The 26,393-nt window shown below is 38.7% G+C and overlaps 1 protein-coding gene across 3 annotated transcripts in view; it reads right to left on the bottom strand.

The window, feature by feature from the left end:
- The window catches only part of LOC132909149 (solute carrier organic anion transporter family member 3A1), a 66,941-nt gene that overhangs the window by 24,964 nt on the left and 15,584 nt on the right, over window positions 1-26,393 (bottom strand). The window contains exon 1 of one of the 3 annotated variants that reach the window (XM_060963753.1): window positions 25,532-25,626. The exons of the other annotated variants lie outside the window; for them this stretch is intronic. The gene's annotated coding sequence lies outside the window, so the exon portion shown is untranslated. Of the gene's footprint in view, window positions 1-25,531; window positions 25,627-26,393 lie in introns of those variants that run through there. 3 annotated transcript variants of the gene reach the window in all.

Here is a 26,393-nt window from a genome sequence, read left to right on the forward strand (position 1 = left end):
TGTACAAGAGGATTTTTCAGCATTTTGCCGAGATAAAGCTAAATTAAACTAAATCCTTTTCCCTATTTAACCATCGAAGGAAGAATACTAAAAACTACGTTTCTCCCTCATTTTTCAATGGCTTTCCACTTTTCTTGCTCTGTTTCTAAAACGTTAACTCTTGATTAATTGGTTCTGTATCTCTCGTCTGGAATAAATTACGAGAATGAGTAACGAGCAAGGAATAAATGCAAAGCAGCGAGTGAAGCGATCGTTAATTTTAAACGAGCTTGTTTAGAGGGAATAAAATAGTTTATGAGACACGATTGACCGATTAAACGGACATGATTGTATAATCTGATGTTTTTTTGACAGGAACTCGGTAATTCAGTCTTGCAGTGAGATTCGACGGTAATGGCCTATTATGCGAATACATTTACAATCAGATAACGAAAGATAAGAGAAGAAGAATCAACTAATTACGACCTAATCTTCTTGTTCTCTCTTACTCGATGGTTTACAATTGTATTAATCGCTTTAATGGGTTACCAATACGCTATGGACGTCCGTGTAGATGTATATTTTTTATGAACACAGTTGAATAAACGGAATTTATTCGCTGAATGTTCGCTAAATGTCATGACGATTTTATACTTTGCATATTTTACATTTTTTATATACTTGTATATTTCTTTACATTTTTACATGAATTCATATTTCTATGATAGCGGAAGGAATGAAATTTACACGGATATTTGTTTTAGTCACGAGCTATACTTTGCATATTTTTATATTTTTTTACACACATTTTGATTTCTGCCTTTCCACGAATGCATGGACACCTACAATCATTGTACCGTTATTAGGAGCGATCGAGATCATCCAACGAGTTTTACACTTTTTGGAAAAAATCGATCCGTTTTAAAGTTTATGCTTTAATGTCTTTCGGTGTACGTTGGATTTTAACGATACCAAAGGATGAAAAAAAGAAGTATTTTCGATGTCGATAGGTTTGAAAAAGTATCAACAGTTTATTGAATTTCTGCTTATAAAATCTATATGCAGGAGAGATGAAATAAACTGAGAAACATTAAGAGGGAAATAAAAATTGCAAGTCTGATAGGATATGCTAGCCAGATGCCACACGCTTTCGATATTAAAGACCTTTTTTACAACATCGTTTCCAACATTACGCCACGTGCCATTAAAAAGGGTATTTCTCTTTGCGACCGGTTTCTGTGAAATCTGTGTTTTGTAAAATTACGACGGGAATATGATATATCATTTAAAATGTAACGTGGAATATTTTAAAATATTTCAGTTTCAGCGAGTTTCATATTTTCTGAGTACAAAGAGTTAGGTCTTTCAATGCTATGAGAATTCATTATAATCGTTATATATTTGAGAGGGACAAATCAGAAATTCTTTTGATATCAAATACTTGATATCAAAACAACTTCCGAGGATGATATTTTTCTTTAATTTGTGAAACTGTTGATTTAACGATATTTAACGATGACGGTACTGATAAATGTGACTCGAGCATTAGAAATAAAAGTTGCGAAACTCCAAATATTCGTAATTTTATTATTCTCTTATATTATCTTATTCTTTTTCGAGTTCCGATAAGACTCGTTAAATGTTTAAGAATCTCCAAAAAAAAAAAAAGTTTTCTGACGTCAATGGTATTCATTACGAGGAATCGTGATAAAATTTTATTTTAAGCACTTCCAGGTACTCTTGTTATCCACACAGAGAGTAGAATATTTTTACATAAACTGTATCAACATTTTACAACAGTCGTGCGTCTGTCGATTCAAAGTAAAATTATTTTTCTTTGTCCCGTGTTGATAATGTACAAGACCTTGCTTTTATTTAAATCTTTCATATATTCATATATTCTTATCTCTGTTCTGTTCCATCGCATTTTTACGTACATACGTTGATATTATGTCTGCAATGTAGAATCAATTCAAAAATAACGTAAATCAATTCTAAATTGCCACCATCGGTAAAATCATATTTTCTAAATAGCAGTTTTTATCTCCTAACGAGATTGATTGTTAATACGATGCAGAAACAAGTCGAGTGCCACGGATTAAACTTTCCCTCGTTCCCTCATCAAATCTTCGTTACTAAACCACCGTTAGTCGCAAACCCAATTATACACCGTTGATCGCATTATATCTCGAGGTTATACACCTCGTTCTCCTCTAACCTCAAATAGCATTATGGTGTTATGGAGTTACGTATGTACCCGCAAATTCCACCCAACCATACGATTCGTCGTTTCATTTTCCTGGGTCTTTTTTTTCATTTTTTGTTTTTTTTTTTTTTTGTCGTAAAATTAAAAATCGAAGCGACGGGCCCAAGCCTGGAACTGAATTTAAAACCGTCGTGAAAAAATTGCATCGGCGATTCGTCTACTTTTGTTAGACTTTGATAAAACGTGGAAATAGGAAACGTGGCACGAGAGAGAAATAAAACGGAAGAGATAAATGAAAAAAAGAGAAGTATCCACTAAAATCGTTTTCGCGACTGGAGCAAATTTTCAAAAGAACGAACTGAGCTGAAAACTCGGATAAAACGTTCTCCGCCCTTTCCAGCGTCTCTCGTTCTCCCTTTCATCGAATTGTTAAACACACAGCCGAGTGCAAATACATCAACGCCGGCGATCGCTGTGTGTTTGCAGCCGCGTCAAAATATCGCAGCGAATAAAGCTGTTACCACGTCCACGTCGTGCCTGTTTCATTTTAGTAACACTTTCCAGCCAGACCGTTAAATTCACCAAACGATCCTCCTTTTATTTATCGACGCTGCGGACGCGTCCGCCGCTCAGATTACGTCGTATTACGCGTATAACTGTTACGTATAGAAGAACGAATTTTGAAAATCCTTTCCGAGTCGCTAATGTGTTCTAAAGGCAATGATTCTTGGTAGGTCGATGCAATCCTTGAAAAAAAGAAACAAAGGCAGACGAAATGTGATTTTCGACACAAAACGAACTGTTAGGGGAACAAAATTTCGATCCGAGAATCGAAAGAAAATTTAGTTTTCTAATGAATCGTTGCTCGACATAAGTCAACATTTTTCCAAGCAAATCAATCGTATGCAAAGATCATAAATTTCAATGGAATCGCTGATAAACTAATAAATAAATAGCGACGATGATAACAAATTACGCGTACAATTTTAAGCACAACGATGGTAGAAATATTTTTATAACAGTCGTATTAGTATGCAACTTGGCGTAATACGTTCGCGTTAATTCAGACCAGAGATTCCAAACGAGAGATCCTCTTTGAACGAGGAAACACAAACGATGGTAATAAAACACAGGAATACGCAATTAAAATATTAGGCGATATCGTTTGTCGAGAAACTCGAAGACAGACAGGAGCTTCAATCGCACGAAACAACGATTTTCGATCGGTTACGCCAACATCCTGCGACACTTGCATCGAATTTCTCTGGCTTTTCCCCTCTCTGACGAGAGAAACCTCTTAACAAGGGAAACAATAGCTTTTTTGCGAAATCGAACGAAGGAACGACGCGGCAACGAGACGAACCAGCACTCACAGGTTGAATTCGCCAGGCCAATTTCACCACTTGAATTCTACTCGGTCGAGTAATTTTATCCCAGCAATGGCAGAGGGGAAAAAACGTCCGTCTCTCCAAATGATTTCCGATACATCGTGTATCGAGTTTCTGTGCTTCCACGAAGAGGCAAATTCGTCGATATCTTTGATCGATCGCGGGCATTTATTGTATTAGGTTGTCCGAAAAGTTCCTTTCTTTTTATAAGAAAATAATAGACCGTGAACTTTCGAACGTTCGCGGGGAGACGCGATCTCGAAGAAGCGCGTCAACGGGAGTCGTAAATTCCCGTTACGATTTGAATAATCGACGCCGCGAATCGATCGATCCTTATTTCGTTTAAGACAATAAGGGTGGTTGAATGTAACATTGATATTAACAGGTTGTAATATATATTTTCAAAGATCCAGCAACTTCGATGTGACACGATATTACCTATGTGGAATGTCAAACTACGAATGAGTACGACCTGAGACTCGTTTCGTGTTGGCGATGGTGATAATGTATCTTCTGTCGATTGACTTGACTTGACCCCTGATCCCTTCTGTTCCACGAAATGTGTTTTAACTCGAGCTTTGACTGTTACTCGAATTTTACCGTGAAACAAGTCTAGTTCTAGTTCTGTAGTCCAAAGAACAAGTCTAAAGAACAAGTGAAGTTTGTTCTTGTGTTATGACGGAAGAAAGCTCGGGGTGGCTATGTTTGTTGTATGAAGAAAGCGAATTCCTTGCTCACACTTTTCGTTAGGAAAGCGAGGGTAACGATCCGCGATGCCCATTGGGTATGACTCACGTTTATGAACGAAGATATGAGGAGGAAGCCTCCTACCAACGTGGCTCGTGGGTGACATTGTTTATGGGAAACACCAGCTTTTTCCGTTAGGTAAATACTCGCTTTTCTCGTTAGATAACTACCCGCTTTCTCTGTGATTTTTAAGAACGCGCAATAAACCTAAGGATCGTTCTAAGGACCAGCCATAAACCGAAAATACTTGCAGGAATAAAGACTCCTTAAGGTAAAAAGGTAAAAAGATTCTGTTTATGGTGGTTTCTTAGGTTTATCGAGGGTCTGTCTAATGGTGCATGGACCTTTGACGGTCGGACTATGAAGGACGTCGCACGGATCATCTCACGCGACGTAACAAGACGCAGAATGTTTTTTGTTTTATGTTTGTTTATTGAATTACACACGAACATAATAATAGAGATAGAACGAAATGGATCATACCTAATTCAATAAAATAATATAAAACAGAAATTGTTGTTCATCTATCATCATCTTATGAAACGAAAGGAACTTTCGGACAACCTAATACTTTGAGATCGTCATTTCGATTGTACGTATATCTATGTAGTTTAAATAGTAATTTGCAATTTCTTCGGATAAAATTTCAATCAAATAGACATCTTCCGAGTAACTGCGTTCTACGATACGTTATTTCTCTACGTCTCTTTCGACGAATTTCATTTCTCCGGGCATAGCGAACTATCAAAGTTCAGAGTTGAAACGTTGCAATCCGAAGAGTTTCTCTGTTGAAAAGCGGCGAATGGAAAGGATCGAAGGTGAAGAAATTTTTAAAGTCGGAGACTGAAACGTTGAAAACGTAAAACTCGCAGGTTCGGAGATTCGAAGTCCGAAAGCCAAAACGCGAATGATCAATAATCACGAAAGTGGAGAATTCGAAAATTTCGAAATTCGAGAACCAAAAAGCTAAACTATAAACCTGAAAGTTTATATCGTAGGTATTTCTACAGTTCCTTCGTTCGTAAAATTATTTGTTCGTCTAAGAAAGATATATGTGTCAAGAAACGAAGATTGACGCGTGTAACATCGTTAAAATACAGATAACGCGGCGGAAAGAACAGCGTTTCATAAAATGATTAAGCGTTCGTATGATGTGAATAAACACGGAAAAACGCATGTTTCCGTTCTACGTAAAACGCTGCCGTCACTCTGAGTTTCCATTGAAATAGCGAATTTCATTCTTTGAGAGTTTTCAATGACCAACTGCAGCCAAAACGAACAATGACTAGCTGCAGTTGCCAAAACGTTACAAATACTACGACAGAAAGTTGTAAAGTACGAAAACATGAAAGATCGCTACTGCACGAGCTTTTACAATCATGTTTTTTCCACGTTGTCATTTTAACTTGTGCTTTCATCTAAAAGTGCACATGCCAACATTGTATCGGATATGTCGAAATATAAGGACTCGGATTATACGAATGAAACGTACCAGAAATACTTACGACTTGAAATATTCGAATAAAAATTCTCCATTATGTTAATAAAACTTATAGCGAAACTAAAGACAAGAGGTACAGAAAAAAATATGCGAAAAAAGGAAAAAGAACCAACCGCACTTTTACATATTTTACAAGAAATCATTCAAGTTACCAAAAATGATAGTTCTAGCAATTAAATTGAATTAATTTCAAATGCGGATAGAACGTGAACGTGACTTAAAAATCTAGCTATCTTTTCTGTGCGTCAAACTTTTGATAAAAGAATTTTTTGAACTATTTTTATTGATTCATTAAAAACTCTTCTGCATTGGAAATCTGAATGAAAATAATCAAAGGTTTTCCATACAAATTTCCATATAGTTTCCCAATAAAATTTCCAACGCAGAAGAAGTTTTATTTCATTTTCTTTTAACTTGGCTGAATTTGATAGAGTTTTGTTAATTTTGAACAAACAAGTACCAATTATATTCAACGTTATAATATTAGAATAGCGTTCGACGATGCGAATCTCGTACGCGCACACAGCCGAGCAAAAAATAAAGTGAAAGTACAGCTGGCAATTTTCGTTGCTAACAAATTAGAATAATGCACAACCTCGTAACAATGTCTATTCAATATTGTTCGTCCGACAAGAGGCTAATTACGAATTACTCTCACGCCACCAGTCCTGACCTAATAATCTTCTTGCGATCTTAGACCCTCGGAAACGTCGCGCCGCCGCGACGTAACCGGAAGAGGAGCAATGAACTGCAGGTCGTACCGTTAAAGAATTAACTGAGACGTCGTTTTTCGGCCATCGTTATTCATCGCTACACGGATTACCAGTTACAACCTTTCTCTCTTGCTAGGAGAACAAAAATGGGAACGAATTTATTCATCAACTACGTACGAACAAAGGCGCGCGCAACAAATATGTCAATTTAATTCTACAATGATGTAAATTACTATGAATCGTTCGAACAGCTGGCATGTATAAAACGATGGGTAAAAAAAAAAAAAAAAAAAAAAGAAAAAAAAATGAAATTTCTTGAAACGTTCTACTAGTTCTTTTTGTGCGATTATTATATTCCGGATCTTATCATTTTGACAGACACGATGGTGTAGTAACATGATTAATTACAGTATTAAATTAGCTTAGAATAAAATTAAATCGAGTTAAATGAACGTAAAATATGTATAGGCCATGTATTGTTCGAACATCTAGATAACTATTCTACGTATTAGATGGACGTTTTAGAAGAGCGAACTTTAAGAAATTCTATATTGCACTAGCGTCTTTTCTCAGGCATTCCTCTACATTCTACATTACCACACACAGCAGAAACGTTTGATCACGTTGCATCATGGCCTTGTATCGAGTTTACGCGATTTCCTCTCTTCGTTCTAACTGCTAGCAGTGGTTAACATTTCTTTCTATATATATATATATATATATGTAACAAAAAATTCAAGCATCGTCGCTATATAGAAAAAACATTTAATATCTTGACATATAAATGTTTCGTCGATTTACTAACTTTTTACAATAACCACTACAAAAGATGAAAGTATAATATATCTTTCATAATACATATATATATACATATCGTAGCGCAAGGTAGCTCGAGTACATAGTAACGAATGAACAAAATAATCGATAGACTAAGAACAATCTGGGCATGTGCGTTAACTTTAATTGTATTTAGACACCCTTCGACCAAACTTACTTTTGGCAACAAGGTCCTCCTTTGCATTCAACGATACAATGGCCTCGCCATATCTTGGCCCGACTATACGAAACAATCGACGAAGGAGTTAACCAGGTAGACTAAAACATTTTTCCCCGTAACCCAGTTCCTTGTGTTGTGCACCCGGCAACCAAGTCGATCCATTATTCCCGCGGCACGGGCCGGTATCACGACATCCGGCGTCGTCTCTGATCGCGCTTTTTCGCGACGACGATCATCGCGAGTTCGCAGAACGAGAGATCAATTTCAGCTACGTCGTTGTAATTCTCATTTGGTCGCACCAAGCAACAACGTCAGCACGGTAAAAAGATCAAGAAATCCGAATAAATTGAAACTTTCGTTTACCTAATTTTTCGGACGAAACGAATAATTAATAAGCTTTACCCTTTTCCTCTAACTCTAAATTTCATCCTGTAGATTCTCGTTTGCTCGCAATAAGGAACAACGTTGGCATTGCGATAAGACCAAGAGACCGAATAAATTGAAATTTCCGTCTACGTAATCGTTTAGACGAAGCGGATAATTACTACCTCGATCCTTCTCCGAACTCTAAATCTCGTTGTCTAAATTCTCAGTCGTTGGCGATAAGGAAGGACGTTGACACGGTGAAAAGTCGAAAAATCCGAATAAGTTGAAATTTTCGTCCGCGTAACTGCTTAAACGAACCAGGTAATTAATAACTCTATCCTTTTCCCAACTCTAAATTTCAGTCTCTAGATTCTCGTTTGCTCGCGCCAAAACATAACGTTGACATAGTCACACGACTGAGAAAAAAGCGACCGAATCAAAATTTTCGTCCACGTTGCATTTCCGTGCGGCGTCGTTGGAGCGTGGGCCCGTGGACGAAACGCTGACCTAGTGCCCAACCCATCGTCGGCTGTTTGAAGACCTTCCAACACGCGACGGACCATTCGATCCCCGGGTGCACACGTGAGGATGGATGGACGGATAGCGAGCATGGCTCGTTACACCGTACCACAGCGCGATAGAGGCGTCGCGGCGCGCGGCCTCCGCGATATCGCGTCGCTGCTCGCCGTCCGCCGATCGATAGCTGGCGCGCAATCGGCCCCCAGGTCCGATACGTCGATCGAGGGACGTGCAACCGCGACCTTTCCTCCACCCGCGTGATCAAATTCAAACTCGGAATCGAGCAATTAAACTTGCATGAATTTGACGCTGTTGCATAGAATGCAGTTGATTTGTTTTTCCTTTATCTATCTGGACATCGACGCGACGCGAGTGTACGTGTGTTTCTTGGTGGTCGTTTTAGGTCCACTAGAGAAGGCTTTATTCGCGTGTTGGAACATTTTCATACATTTTTCATTTCTATGCATCTTTCTATACGATTGTACGTTTGTTAAAAATACTTGGACGAACTGTCGTACGGTGTTATACGTTTACCAAAGACACTTACACGCTATGAAATAATTGATCCGAAAGCCCCAAATCACCACGTTCCCATACGATTCTCGTCGAAGAATCAAAATTTCACAATCTCGATAATTTCCTCCAATTCGAACGAATACCTGGAACATACCGAAACGATTCGCCTCGCAAAACCGTTGATCACGCGAAAACCTCCAACCTATCCTTCCACTGTGCCAAACCGCACCGACGCTACAAAACCAAAATTCCACGCGACACGACCTCGTCGTACCCAATTTCACAAGCGTATCGAGCACACCGCAAACCTGAAAGGCCCGCCGCGTAAAACCATCGGCGGCGATTAATCATCGAGAACCGCGAGGCTTATCGACAAACAGGAAGCTAATAAATTCGAAACGACACGGTTAATTGAATCCATGGTGGATGGAAGGTCGCAGGGCGGAAAAGAAGACGGGAAGCGGCCGGTGGTGAATTCGCGATGCCCGCTTTTGTGGCTCCTGTGAACAGAATCGGGCAGTGTAGGTTCGCCGCGTGTCACCGGCCGATTCACTGCTGCACAATGCCGTACACGCCAAGAATCGCGCCGCCCACCTTCGTGACGTTGGATTGTTTGTCGGGTGAAATGGCAAAAACGGAGAAGGCTCCGACGGGCAACTTGGATAGCTGCTCGCGATTCGGCCGCTTCCATTGAAATCTAACGTCGTTCGAGTGATCGAGGAGCTCGTGGATTAGAGGCTGGATCTAGACATTCGGTGGCCATTTGTGGTTTTCAAATTGATTCGTTTCCGGTGTCCTCTTTTTCCTTGGCTGGCTCAAGGAGTTCGATTTTCGTGGAATTCTTCTTGCGAAGGAGCAGCATGATATTCGATCGAAATGGAAGACAAATTGAATTTTCTTTACACAGGGAAATTATTTTCCTCGACGATGTTTTTACGACGTTACGTGCAAGCGGCGATGTCGACGAATTACAACGATAATGTTCGTTAGTAACTTAGTTTAGAATTTAATAGGCAACTGTGCAAGGCGTGTATGTAGCCGAGGCATTTTACCTTCTATTTCTCTGCGTCCATTTAATTTTGCGATATTCGATTGAAAACGATCTTTGTCATTTTTTCTTCTGTCGGAAGAAAACTGTGGATCTCTGTGGACGTGGATCTTACAATTTGGTAATTTACTTGTCTGTAGAAATAAATTATCGTAGGAAACGAGCTTCGATGATAAATTTCTTTCAACAGATGGTCGTGATGGAGGTATTTATCGATATATGGTAGAGTGGCAATAAGAAGCGTAATGCGAATAAAAATCGCGAGACTTTCAGACCTTCAGACTTGGTGCGCTAGAAGTTTTAGATGCGTGAGAGATATAAATGTCTCGAGTGTTGAGCTTCAATTTTCAATATTAGCTCGTACTGAAACCGATACCACTTGAGAAATAGGACGTAAAATATGCGAAACGGTATCATTTTGGCAACTCTCCCGTACCATGCATCGCATCGCATTTGCGTTGATGGCTATCACTCTAAATAATTTGTCTGTCTATTCCCTGAAATATAATATATTTCCTCCGAAGTATTTTTACTTATACGAATTTTCCCTTACAAAGAATCCATTTATCCGAACGTTAATTTTCAAATTGAAGTTCTAAACGACAAATTATATATTTTCAAATATATTTGCTTTTCATTCGCGATAAGAGTGTGCTTATGAATCAACGTGATAAGCGCATAGCGTCTAGTACATGTTTAGTGGTAGCTGACTTGACTGTAAATGGATCGCATTATTTTAATCTGCATTAAAAATTTGTATCTTGAATCTGGGTTCCTAGCTATTGTTGCATACTTATAAATATGTGATCTGTTAGACGTTAAACGTTAGGTTGAGAAAAATTTCATCCAGTTTCTCACGTGAGTTATACTTTTATCCGCATATTTTCAGGTATATGATATTTATTTTGCTCGAGTACCGATATTATTATAAAAATCTCCTCATACAATCTCCCTAACACAAAAATAGATTTGTACGTCAAGAACTTCTAGAATAAGTATGTTTCAGCGTGCACCTAATGACGTAACGAAAATCCAATCTTTCGAACGCGTTAATGGCACCGGAGGTCGAATCGAACGGATCTTGCGACTAACAACTCCAATTACCTTATCGCGAAAGGAAACTTCCCTAATTACCTAATTCGAACGTTCGCGAAAGTTTCTTCCACCTTTGTCAACCAAACGGAAGATTCGAGGTATGTTAGGTTAAGGTCGAGCTCGAGACGCGTATACGACACCCGGTATATGTTCGGGGCCGCCGGAAACTTTTGGCAGCGCGATAATATACCGCTATACGGTACTGCAGAAAAATATAATGCGACAGCCTGCTGGCTTTATATAGATCGAATCGTATACCTGTCCCATGTACCGAAACGAACGCAATCCCCGGCTTACCGGACATATTGACTTCGTGATGAATCACCGCGATCGCAAGTGCGCAAACCGCGTCCCGATGCAACACGACGTTCTTAACAGTCGCCTGTAAAACGTTTCACGCCACGGGACAAATCCAAAACCTCGGTGGAATTAGTCAAATTGCTCGAATTCGAGTCGTTCGAATTACAAGAATCGTGCGGAAATGAATCGAGTCGACTTTCGATTCAACGCGTTTCGGTTAAACTCCCGACGCTCGGGTTCCTTTTCAAATTTACCGTATTCGCATGCGTGAATTTAGCTGTCGCGTCGTTTCTCCGCTCTGTCGCGTATTCTCCGTTTTGTAGCGGGGATACGAGATACTTGCGTTTTTCTTATACGAAACCAAAGAGTCGTAGAAAATTGTGCGCTAAATTTACGTAATACGGACGCGCGTACTTACCGGTCGTTTGGAAATCGAAGGAACGTGTAGAAAGTAGCAACTCGATGTACCAAGGACGGGACTCGATCGATGGGGTTGAAAGTAGGAATTTGTAAGAACGTTAAATTCGAAGTCGGGTAAATGATAATGGAATAGGTAAAGGGCTTTCGAGTTGCTGAAACGAGCTTCAACTGTGCATACTATCTGCTATTTTATCTTCGTTTGGAAAAGAACTATGCGTGACCCGTGTGTATTCTGCGACAGCTTGTATGGAAGTAGGTACGAAAGTTCGTGGAAAAATGACCGCCAGGGTGATTGGTAGAGGATAATTGGATATTTGGTGGCAGACAGGCGTTGATTTCGATGAATAAAAATTGTAAGTAATCATAAAGGGTTTGAAATGAAAGGGGATTTTAGGTGGTTCTTAGTATACGTTGGATAGGGGTGAAACTTTCCATGCAAATACGTACTTGTTCGACGAGTCGGTAGTACTAAATATGGAGTTGTAAGGCGAATAGGGAGGAACGACGTTTACTTTCTCCATGTTTTTTTATTGTACGCACAGTCACTGTACTTGTTCTTTTTTCAAACGAACGTGACCGACGCAATTCGAAAATATGAACTTGCTCTGTTCAAATGGAACATCTTATAATAGACGCAAGTGTTGTCTAAATATACGTGTCTCAAATATTTCAAAGTAACCTTACATCTCTTTATTTTCGTCTACCTAGACACTTAGCTGGTTTCGAAACGAATTTATTCGTTTGTAATATATTAATCTCTCGAAACCACGCGAGGTTACTTATAATAGGTTAAATAATAGGATCTTTCATGTACAATTGCGGTTCGATTCATCGCGATAATCCTAAATCTACGTTTACACATATTGTATATCATCTCTTTATTTTCGTCTGCCTAGACACTTAGCTGGTTTCGAAACAAATTTATTCGTTTGTAATATATTAATCTCTCGAAACCACGCGAGGTTACTTATAATAGGTTAAATAATCTTTCATGTACAATTGCGGTTCGATTCATCGCGATAATCCTAAATCTATGCTTACACATATTGTATATCATACGGTGTACTAATTGCAATTATTTAATTCTAGATTTGAATTATTTAGATCTGACAAAGTCTAATAAATTATACTCGATCGCACGCATTCTCGACGATTAAATATAATTTATCCTTTTGATTCAAAGGAAATTCATGGTCCAACTGTATATTTCTTTTTTAATTCATCACGCTGTGGGACATAATCGATTGTTTCGTTTCGTTTCTCATACCGAGACGGAGTACTCCGAAAGAATACACTCGCAATTAATCGTACAACGTTCGTACACGCAATCGCGATTAAGAATCGGAATAATATTCCAGCTCGTTTCTGAACTTGAATTACTCGCCGATCAGCTGATAAGCAAGCAGATCTATCAATGGAGCGAACGTTTTTTCATTAAGCTGCCTTTTCTATCGCCGATAGTTTCAATTGATTAATGACCTGAATAACACGAACAATACGCTTCCTATTTTTAGCCAGTGAACGGTATCGAAGACCTTTGTGATTTTTATATCGATCGCGTCCAGGTTACCTTCGTTGAAAAATTGTAGAAATTTCAATGAGCCGTTCTTACGTAATTCGAAACTATCGTTAGTACACGACGATCCAATATTTACTAAAAATTTTCTGGAAAATCAGGAGTACAAGAGCTTTGAGTAAGCGTCGTCATATCGCTGAATCGTTACGTATTATTTTATTATCAAATATCACTTTCGTTACTTCGTTCAACGTATCACGATTCGAATTTCGTTCAAATTCAACTTTTCCGCGGTTCGATTATCGGAAACCTACTCTTTGGAAATTCAACGACAAATCCCACAGCTAGAAAATTACGTCGCATTCGTTACCTTGGTCACCGATAGGAAAAAATCGCGATTGTTTTTTACGCCAGCAGGTTTTCTTTTATGCAACGTTTTTACACGTATTGGGTTGGCAACTAAGTGGTTGTGGATTTTGTCATTAGGTGGTATCGGCAAATACGAAATAATTGGTCTTCCGAGTAACTACAAGCTGCGCTACTATTAATTCGAATAAGATGAACTCTCTGCCACGATCGTATCGGGTTCGTTTTACAATCGAAAACACGAACAACATAGTCTCTCGTATTCTTCAAATTTGTTTTCGTCGAGGACAATCAAATGAAAAACACTTTTAGCTACTTTTTTCTATCGCTCCTCTTTTCATTATTTCAAGTACCTACTTATACCGTGCTCTCTCAGAACTCGATGGACTGTTACGTTAAAGAGGCTATCGAAGTTTTTAAGATACCGAGGTGAAGCAGGATTCAAAAAAAGATTGGAAAACACTGGTTTATATCTAACTTAGAAGGGATAGAAATATGAATAGATATCGGTATCTTTTTACTCGAAACGCCCATTCATTTTATATACGTCGTTTCTCAGAACTTTGTCGACTAGAAATGGAACTTCTCGCGAGAATATCAAAATCTTTATTAGAAGCGGTCGAAACGAAGTATGCTCGAAGAAGCATTGGGATACATCGCTCGGCGGTCTCGTCGCAGCTCTCGCACCAAGAGTCACTGTTCTACTTGCAGGATGAATCAGAAACGGTCCATATAACTTCGACTGGCTCCGCATGAACTGAGTCACTATATTCTGGACTGTAAATGGTGGACTTGTCGAGTAAACGGCTCGTTTCATGTGACTCTAAATATAAAATCACTTCCTCGAGGAACACGTGCCGGAAAATGAGGCTGCGCTCCGTACGATTACACGGGCTACTGAAACCTCTTCATTAGCAACCAGGCAAAAACCATTGCCGCTGTTAATACGGGCCATATGCAACGAATGCGAATGAGATTCCACCGTTCAAACTAGGAACACCATATTTCATCGCCGGCAATTCATCCTTCTTCGAAACACATTAACCTCGGAGAGAGAGAGAGAGAGAGAGAGAGAGAGAGAGAGAGAGAACTGTTTGATTAATTGGTAGATACAAGTTTCCTGCGTTCTAGTTGGTAGGGCGACTAAATATACACGTAGTTCGTAAGGGATGGTTAACTCGTCAAACTCGAAGCAGCGGAATAATACGTGAAAACTGTGCAAACGTAATGTTGTCTTAAGAATAATATGTATATTCGATGCTTGAGAATCTTGTGTAAGTTTCGACTTTTACTAACAGTAACGTATAAAATATATCAAACCTTTGCGATATGAGATAGACAAAATTTACAAAATTTTGCTCCTATTGTAGGATTTCATGATCGTATCGTTATCTTTTTATTGCGTTGTTTAATAATTCCATTAGCAATCCTGCAAACCGAATGACATCAACTTGTAAAAGCTCGAATCTCAAATTACTAGGCCGTGGATTCGTTTTATCCATCGAATCCGCTATAGCGTCCACTCCTCTTTGTGTATTTTATATATCTTCGTGCATTACACGCATCCTGCGAATTTTTGCATTTTTCAATTTTGCATAAATGCATAAAGATCCACAGTCTACCGCTTAAACGTATCAACTCCAATCTCCTCCGCATCCTTCTTATTCACTTTGCTTCCATACCAACACCAGCTTCTTCTTTGTATTGCGAAATACAAATACAAATAAAAACTGTCTACTGTCACCAATTTACACGGCTGACCATCTTTTGACCAGTTATTGTACGCGCTACACGGATCGAACGCTGTAAACTGCTGCTGTAAAATTAACATCGAGCCCCGGCAGGACGTTAGAATCTGGAAGAGAGCGAGGTCAGTCGCTGCAGACTGTGAGATCGAGTTCAGAGAGCGTAATCGCCGGGATCGTTCTGTAGGAAACTCGAGCCCGCTAAGAAATCGTGGGCAGGATAATGAGGTCACGCGTATAAAACGTTTCTAGATGGATCGCAAATCCTGAATGTGACTTGCCTGTCGCTTCGTAGGCGGTTCGAACGAGCCACAAAGTGGGACACCAGTCTTTGAAAAGTCTTAGTATTCTTTTTATCACTGGGTCACTTATGACTGACACCTGCCGTAGGGATTTGTAAAAGAGAGTGGGAAACTTTGCAACATTGTCTGCAAGGTTGTTTTGGATAGAAAACTTTACACGAATATATGTATCTATTATCGTTCTTGATATTTTTCTATTTCGTTTCTTGCGAATTTTATGAATTTGATTTACGAAATGAAAGTAAAGAGGCGATTTTTCCACAGAATCTTTTGTATTTTCACAAACTCCGTAAATTTGTTTACTACGCTAGATCATGTTCGCGGGAAACTCGAAAGACGCCAACATTAAACTCGCGAGTATCCAAGTACGCAAGGGATTGAAAAACCATCGGATTTATCAACGACAAGTAGCGTCATTAACGAGTAACATTATATTTTATGTTTCGTGTTTCTTTCTCTCGAGTTTCCTCGACGAGTATTCGCAAACATTTGCATAAACGTTCGCAAACTGGTAACGATTTCTTGCCCAAGTACTATAGAACGATTCGATGTACGCGAGCGAAATTCTAGAAAGCATATTCAGCCCATTACGATCGCGTCACCTGAATAACATTCATCTCGCTTCAATAATCTAGAAAAGAGAAAACCAATCTAGAATACTATCTTATACTCGTATTGACGTGAACGTTGATCGGTTCGATCGATCGAGCAATAAAAATTGTCGACAGTTCAGCTGGTTCTGAGAACGGGGCAGACCCAACCAGGTTTCCATGTGGCTTCTTTAATTTTACACGAGAATAGTGTTTGCAATCTTGTTACTATACATAAAATATTACGTGCACACAGGAAATCAAGCTGAAGACAGAACCGACTGCGAGTATCGTTCTTTAAACCGTTCCTTTCGAGTGCTATTGTGCAAGGTGTGCTAGGACTCATTGACGTAATCGAATTGGCATCGCGAGCGTCACTGAATTCGAAAGTCGAGGGATTTTACATTATGAAACAGAGTGCGTATCTTCTTTTACTGCTCTTACTATAGTCTGTAGCACTCGAAGCTGTTAAACGATCGAGCACATAGGCGAACACGCTTCGCGACAATATCGACCAGGTATTTTAAAAAACAAAAAAATAAAAGAGGACGATCGATACTGAGAAGAGTCGATCTTTACCGAAGATCTTATAAAAATATGTTTGTCATTTCTTTGTTCTTTGATCCGAGGCGCAACGTACTAATACTCGAACTACGATCGAAGTATGAAACTTGTATCGGAGATATCGAAATGGAAGGTTATACGAAAAAGTACACGACGCAAAGGCAAAGCAAGCTTTCATCTATATATTTTATAAAAAATCATTCGAATCGCCTAAAACACACCGCTATCGATCTATAATAACATTTCTATAAAAATGTTGGTTTTAGGATATTTAATAATTCCACTGCTAATGACACGATCCAATGATAAACCACAAACAGAACATCTAATCTCACAAATATGCGATAACGAAATTTTCAAGTACACAATTTTACGGATGCATCCATAGGAACGTAGACAAGATTAGAAACAGCCTAACGCAAGTACAAATATTTTCTCCAAACTACATTGTCCTCGGAAAAGGAAAAAGAAAAAAGAAAAGAAGAAACGCATTAAGAAAGAAATAGTCCTAAAGAATCTTAAGATCAGACAGTTTGTTCCCAGCGGTTGTCTTGTTCCCTCTGTTTCGGCTCGCACAGAAACCAGGCTTTCCTTGGAAATCAAAGGCAGATCTGTGTGTATCTCGATGATCGTATCACAGGAAACACCTACATAGAGAGCCGCGGGCAGGATAACGAGGACACAGGTACGAACACGACGAAAGAACCGTTTGACTCCGTGTCTTGACGTTCCTGACTTCTCAAGCGGACATCGTAACTCTGCCCGTTGATTCTCTTGCCAGGTTAAGCGGATTAGATCAGCACTGAATGGGAAAACAGCCATAATTCCGCTTATTCGGATCGGATAAGGGTCGAGATAATGTTTCCATAACGGTACGGTGTTTCATTCCCCCAAGGATTTCCCCTGGTGAACACGCTTTCTTCACTTTGTGATCCGACCTTCTCGACTCGGTTCTATTCGTAGATGCTGCGAGCACTCGTTTCGCTCGCGACGATGTTTGTCTCGAAGCAACGTTCAGATTCGCGATATGGCGAATAATAGCGATTCGCGCGAACTCGAACGCTATTGTGCGTGTTTTATATTTTTGTATCTCCTTTTCGTTTAGCGTAACGAGATACGACGACTATCGTGATCGATCGTATCGGTAAAATTTGAACGAAATCTGGAAATCTTTATAGTTACAGGATATTTATACTTACGAGTTAGAAGACGCTTGTTGCTGACGTACATTGTTGTAAAAAGATTAATCTCTGCGCGTGTGTGCGGCATATGTGATTTGTGTAATACTTATTTACAAACGTCCTTGCTTGCAGGTCATATTTTTTTTTTATACTTTAACGTCAATCGTATCTTTGTAAACGATGATTGGACAAGAATTTAATCGGACATTGCGACTGCTCAAGACTTTTTGAAACAGAGCGATATTTGTTGAAGGTTGTGATTTCGAGCGACGAGTCGCTAACAACCGTGTTGAACAACGACTCGTGCAACTGTAAACAATCGATGAAGAAAACGATCTGTCTTATCCGTGTCTCTTAAAATTGTACAACCTCGGGCGCTTTCAACAGACTCGTCACTTTACAGAAAATATAGTCGACAGTATAATAATAAACTGTATTCTTTCATATCCTTGGCATTCCGACATGTTCGAAAACTGTGTTCCATCTGACAACGAAATTGGTGTTGTTGCAAGGGTTATTATCAGAACGTCCTCCATCGGCTTTCGTTTCCTTCGGACGCGTTGTTCAACGTTTCAGCGTAAGGGAGACACGTTTCTTTATTTATAACCAATCTCGAATATACAAGGAACGAAACGCACTCAAGGATGATAATAAATTTCATCTGCATTGACCTCGCGTTAACCAGTGATATATTTTATGACAAAAGCGAATGTACACACAGATCGAGCCATTATTAATTGCACTTGTGTGACAAAAAGATAGAAACGAGTAACGAGGAAAGTTGAGATTAATGGAAACAGAGCAGGAGACATAAGAATTAAACGAACAAATATTTCTACTGATTGTATTTCTGTTTTACTCCGCTGTATACTGGACATTCGAATTTTTAGGCTGCCATCGAAGTTCAGGACATTTCATTAACTAACAAAGACAGAATTGATGCTAAATCGCCTAAAAATATCGATATATAACCTCGCTGGTATCTCTACCACCATTTCTACGTCTTTTTCAAAGCTTCGCGCAATTATATTATATACCTTTCAATCGCTCGAGGCAACAAAAAACATCACACGCGGCGACAAATCTAATCGCGTCCATCGAATCTTTCCATCGATTCATTATGTTGTATGTACTCGTTTCTAAGGTAATCGATATAGAATCGTATCTTCCAGCCTGTGTTTGCGCAGTACACAGTCGCCATAGGAGGCTACGAAATTTTGACGCGCATCAGACTGATTTACGGAGCTGACGAAGGATCGTTTCATCGGACAATAAGCGATAATAACAAATATCCAAATAATGCAAATAATTTTTCTAGCTCGCGATGTCTCATGACGGAATAACGACAAAATAGCGGGAACCATCCGCGTGAATTACGCGATAGCAAAACTGAATGTAAAATAGAGGGTAAACAATCGCATTTCTTCACTCTGGTATCGACAGCTCCACTCGTTACGTACGATAAGTCGAAAAAAAAGACCAGGGATAATTAATGGTACGAGGAGGAAGATCTCGTCTGGTTCTTTCCACGATCGACGGATAATTACAATAAAATGCACTGTGTAGTCGAGTGTCGACGATGTGTCGTTAATGTTCGGCTTTTTTCTAGAGAAAATTACACAGATTCCATATTTACGTTCCAATTAAAATGGTCGAGTAGATTACGACAACTTATGAAACGTGGCAATTTAGTTAAGTGGAGATTCTTGACGGGTATCAACGTTTTGTCGTTTCCTTGCGATTACGAATTTGTAGAATTATCGGCGTATTAATTCTCTTAACGGCGGAATTACATTGATTATAGCGAGATCCGTGAAACGAGTGCGATTAGGATTGAATTAGGAATGAAATAATTGTATAACGGAGGCTAATTTGTCTTCCGTGGAAGAGCAATTTGAAAATCCGATATGTTCAGGTACGAGGAAAAGCTTGTATGAAAATATCAGCTACCTTCGCCTGGAGACTAACAGTTACATCGGCCTGAATTTGAAGGAAAAATTCTTACCGAGTGAATCAAGCGGCGGCGCTCAATGAGACCTCAAACGTACCAAAATAAACGAGGAATATAACTGTAAAGCATTCGTCGAGTCGCTTCCGTGTGACATTACCATCGAACATGAATGAGTCACGATAAAAAAGATACCGAGAAGTTCGTATTATAAATCGAAGATGTAATTGGACGGTGGCGATAATTGAGAAAATTAACAAGCAACGATTATATTATCCTCTATTAAACGATTACGATGGACTCTCGTTTCGCCGATGATACGAACGAAGCTAATTAAGCGATTAAAAGATATGCATACTGCGAAACGGAAAATACAGCTTCTTCGCAAATCGAATTTATCTTTTCGTTGAAGAAATCGATAGAATTTATACGTTAGAGATATCGGAAGAATTTCGTTAAACTCGTTGTAATAATAATGGTAGTCCTAATATCGAGCAGACAGCCTGCAGCGTTTATTACAAATTACCATTCTGTTGCTCGCAAAGATGCTTGTCATGTTCCTTTTCACAAAGCCTATATACGATCCTCGATAGGTAAATGTCTGTCCTAACGAACATGCAAACTACTCTCTTATTTTAATATTTAACGTAATCCACCTAAAATCAGCTGCTGGCCCATGCTTTGCGAATTTATGCTCTATTCGCTTTCTTTGATCGGTGTACGTGCACTCTATCAAGGGTTTTCGGTGCCTTTGGAAGCTCGCCAGAATGCTCTGTATAATGCTGTTACAATGCTAATTCCTGATCGCAATGTCTTGCGGTGCCAGGCGAAATTATGCGGCCCAGCCTGCCAACCTTATAGTGCTTTATAGGCGTTTGTACGTGGCACGCGGGTCCGCTTATCGTATCGACGTCAATTCAACCAAAATACTGTTTCATTTGCGTAGTTGGCTACAACTCGTTATAGGAAAGATACGCGAACGATCGATGATAATTAATGTTCGCCGTTGGAACCAGCTTCGGCAGACTTGCTTCTGCTATTCCGAGTTAAAGGATATTTCCTTTCTTTTTTTCCCATTATTCCCTCTGCGAGGTATAAATGTTCTATCTTTCTGGAATGCGCGTATTTGCAATACGAGATTGTGGAATTATCGAATTGATCCAATAACTAAAATGTATCTCAGAATCGTTGTTATATTTCTTCTTTTGCTTTGGAATAGCAAGCAATCTAAAGCTTCAAATATCAATATTGTATGTAAACCACTGTGCGATCAATGGAACTAATTATTCTGAAAAAAAAAGAAAAAGAAAAAAAGCAGTGCTAAAATCCTTTCAAATCTAACATTTAGAACGTTATGCAATCAATCATTTTAATTTTCCTTCTGCTTGCTCAAAGAAATTGCTTTAAAGCTTGCGAAAGAATGTTTTCTTCTTTCGACTAATAACAATATGTATCCTTACACGTTGGTAGGAATTTCAATAACAAGAGAGATATCCATAATTATTTCGTAGCGTGTAAATCGTATTAAACGATACACAACGAATCGTACAACTTAACGTTTACGACTGCTGTACATAATATTCTACGTATCTCGATCTCTAATAGAAGCTTCCAATTAACTCGCCTTTCATCACGGTTCGTGGCATAAACCAGGTATTACGTTTTCATTAATCGGCGTTGATTTTCACGTACAAAGTCTTATGTATCCATCTCAACCTTGCGGTGAAAGACAGCGTTTACCACTTTCTCTAGGAATCGTGGGAGTTCGTTTTACCCATACGCAGGTCCCAAGTACTCAGGTATCGTCTTTTTTTATTTTCCATAAAGTTCTCTGCAATTTATGCGTGCGCGTAGCTTCTAAGCGCCAGCGTAAATTCTGTTTTCTCGATCAAGCTCGTCGCAAGACGAAACATAAGCAACGCGTGAAACGCTTTATCTATCCGCTCGTAAATCATAACGATACAACTGCCACGAAGATAAAAGATTACACGCAACGTAGCCGAGTCGAGCTTAAGAAAAATAATTACTTTCTTTTTGTTTTTTCAAGCTTCCAATGAAAACGATAATTTCCATGTCCCACATTTCTCTATTATAAATTATCGTAATTGATTTTTTACTTTTTATTTATTTCGATGTACAAACGTCGAGAAAGACATAATAGATAAGCGTTTCTATGGTGAAACAGGGTCCCGTAAAAAAGGTGTTGAAAGTCCGAGTAACGGTTTCTTAACGATGTTTCATTTTCTGCGACCATCTTTTAATGCTTATGAATGAGAGTGTAGTTACGTAACCAGCGATATATTTTATCCGTGTCAAATGTACAGTTTTAATTAGGTTAATGATAGGTCCGACCTGAATGGCAGATCGTACGGGATAGACACTCCGTTAATTTAATTGGCTTATGTACGCTATAAAGAATATTCTTGCAAATTAATCGTTTAAGCCAAAAAAGATTAATAGAAAATTGACCAAACTGGTTGATTTTATTTTACGCCAGTAAACGTAGCAGTAAATTAGCTTACGGAATAAAATGGCAAAATATAGGAATATCGGGAAGAATTTCTGATAAATGAGAGATTCGATTATCATTGACCCAAGTATAATCCATTTTTAATCTCTTCTACGAGTTTATTAAAGAAGCGAGGACGAGACACGCAAAGTTTCCTAATAAGCAATAATTGCTTAAACCCGATATTTTTGAAGGAGTAAATATTCTTCCAAAGAATCGCAATATCCTTCGTGTCTTGTTGCTTGAAAATAGCGCCAATAATTAACCGATACCGAGTATCGAGACTAGAACACTTTTCTAAAACAAACATTTTTTCTCGCGTTATATTTATTCCCTCTACTCTATTTTTATCCTCGTTTCAGTTTCTTGATTTGTAAAATTTATGACACCTTTTAAAGAAGCCACGCTGTGGTTAAAGTTTTACCATGGGAATAATATTTCATATGTGGCAACCTAATGCCAGAGTCGTGCGAGATTCTTGAGTAGGTGCTCGTGAAATAACGTGGGAGGCCCTTTACCTTCCTTCCCTCTTCAACAGTTGTTCGAATTATTTTTAACACCAAGCTACCCCGCTGAGCTTCGACATTTCTTTCCTTTATAGGTCGGCCGAAGGACTCTGGTGAGCCACATGATCGACCATTGTTGAATTAATCTCTCGTCTTGTAATGTTATCGCTCGTAACGTGATTTATAGACCAAATACAGCAGCAACAATACGTACCTGTAGACCGCTGTATTTGTTATATTCATAGAACCAAAATGAAGAACGCAAGAATCAAAGAATCAGGGAATCTAAGAACCCTAAGAATCCAAAAGTTAACATTCAAAATTGAAAACAAAATTTTCTTATTATTTCTTAGATTGTAAGATCGCGATGCAAATAAATTACTATTTTTCTGCGAAGCAATAATAAAATTCAACGATTGGGAATTCAAACTGTAAACTGATCCCAGTGCAGTAGCTCGCAATGTCTACGCTATTCGTAGAAAGATGGAAAGACAGGCGAATTCGAATGGAACAGCGCCGAGCTCACGGAATTAAACGTGGCGATTAATTAACTTTACGCGGAAAACTTCACTGGCGGTATTTAAACGTTGTCATTGTAACGGTCCGGTAACATTTCGTTCTTAATGACGATCATGTCGGCCATACGTCCATTTCGACCGTATAACCATCGTCACCGTTACCATTTTATGGCCACCATTTCGAGTGAATTCGCGCATATAAACGATCGCTGTTATTTCCTTACGGTCGAATAACGTTCCAAATTTTCTATCTATCTACATATGTGTCTTTTCTCAATGAAAAACTTCATCCCAGCTCTCTCGCTCTCGTTCGATGATATTCCATCTGCAATTTTCCATCTGCGATTTTTCATCTATAAGCGCTATTACTCCATCGATTCCAGGCATCGATTTTCAGCTCGCGTACACAGCCATCCGATAAATTATCCTCAACCTCGACCTACGACGGAATTGCCGAGAGAAAACAGTGGATTACGGCAACCAGTGACTTTCTCTGACAGAGTGAGCGACTGGTATACGCGAGTTCCACTGGTCGTTCGAATACGCCGTCCAACATTCCGAGTTTTCTAGTCGAATCGCCGGTTTTCAACGTATTTAACCAGCAAAAATACATACACCGTACGTAAGTAGACATGGACACGGGACATCAACGAGTAACATCTAACGATTCTACTATAATTTACTTCGATTAATTTCATAAACGACAAATGTCTTTTGTTGTTTGGCAAAATTGATCTGAAAATCTAGCGCATTATATTCTTCTTAGAAAGTCTACGATTTTTTTTAGGAATCTTATTAGGATTCTTATCGAAGATAAAACGAAGGAATTATAAATACGACAATGCTTACAATATGTCTCATTTCCCGACACAAAAGCAAAACTCGGAATATAAACAGAATATAGATAGCTGGCGCACTCGAAATCGTAGAATAATGTTTGACTATGATTTGGTGAAAATCGATTTTGAAACGGATGAAATACGTGCACTTAGGTAATGAGAAGAGGATATAGTCGAGGATCGAACGTCTTTCGGATGAAATTCGGCGTGAAATACGAGATTCCATACGGCTAGCAAGTTTCTGAAATGTTCTAGAACTCGAAATAGTATTAAATATCGCAATTCCTCTACAAAGTAGCGAGGCAGTTCTCATTAAGCCCTACTTGATAAAATTATCACGACGAGAATACGAGTTGCTTATATGAATAATAAAAATAAGCATCTTAAAGTGGTAAAGAAAATATCGAAAATTATTCCCATAAATAATTTCTGCAACAGAGACAGAAACCAGAATCAGGATTTGAAAAATTCCATCGAAGTGGTTATTATTATTAATATTGATTCGGACAGCTCCGACAAATAATGAAATATATAGGTAGCCAAAAAAGCAGACCCCGCAGAACTTGGTAAATTGGCTTCTTTCCTTAAACGGACGAGCGACATTATTCTCGAGAAAAATAGCACCGAATGGTCGATTAATCACGTTCGTGACGCAAACTCCGAAATGTGAAAATTAAATCGATGATACACAACGTTCTCGTGTTACATTTACGCTTCGCGTAAATTTTCCTTTTCACGATGTTATATCGTGTTACGAAGGTAAATAATCGACATGCAGACCTAAGGGAAAATTCTGTCATGAAAATACGCGTAAAAGCAACGTTCGATATCAGGTGCAATTACCTTGAAAAGGTTCGACAATTTTGTCATGGAGATAACGAGACGAGTGAATTAAAATATGTAATTCGAAATAAAAAGTGTCGAGATGAGCGAATTACGATAATTTGAAACAAAGACAACGAAATGGAAGAATTGTGAAAATGTTTTACAGAAAACATAAACGTTTCCATTAACACGATTAATAAGAAATTTATACAGAAATATGATTAATAAAAACGAAAACATGGTCAGGTTACAAATGTTTCACAAGGGAAGAAGAAACACGGAATTTATCACTTCCACGTTTATACGTAGTTCTTAAATTAAACTCACCAAACCGTATGTATATCACTTGTTACACCAAAGCGTTTCTTCGAACTATCATTGTCGACTTTTGTCGCAGTACACGAAAGATAAGGAGCAAACTGTGTCATTCAAAAGTACACATGGAATATCACGCCCACCGTTACAACACGCTGGAAAACACACTGTGCAATATCACGATTCCTTTAAATATTTATTGTTTAATCGAGACGATTCACGCTATTCGACGATCTGGACAACGTTGCGAGCCATCGAACGCTACCTTCGACGAGACCATAACGCGACCGTACGATGACTGATCGCTTGTAAACCGAATTTTTCTATCCGAGTCTGGAGAAGGCCCGCCTACTTTTTATTTCACAGACATGTGACTGCCTCTGCGTGTCACTTTTGATTCGTCCAACGCCAGATTTTATGAGAATTGTTTGGCGTAACGTTGCTTCCATGATTTTACGACGGAGGTGGTTAATTCGATCGAAACTCGGGCTACACAGAAACTGAAAAATTCGAAGTTGCAGAGAATACCGAAAATACATTGCTTTTAAATTCATCGGTTTTTAAAGATTTACGAAACTATTCCATCGTCGAGGAATATCTTCGTAATATCCATAAAACTTCTGATTTCCGACGAAACATAATTTTCATGATTTTACGACGGGGGTAGTTGGTCCGATTAAGTTCATATTGAACGTCTTCATTTTATTGGCTCGATCCTCTTGCACAATCGTTTACTAGCTTATAATATTAGCGAATAAACAGGAGAGAAATTATAGATTATACGCCCCTCTTATAATTTTACACGCTCCGAATACGAAAAGAACGATCGAATGATCCGTAACGTTCAAAATTTACTTGCAAAATTTCATTTACT

Source organism: Bombus pascuorum, chromosome 7 (genome assembly GCF_905332965.1).
Source record: "Bombus pascuorum chromosome 7, iyBomPasc1.1, whole genome shotgun sequence".
NCBI classification, from domain to species: domain Eukaryota; kingdom Metazoa; phylum Arthropoda; class Insecta; order Hymenoptera; family Apidae; genus Bombus; species Bombus pascuorum.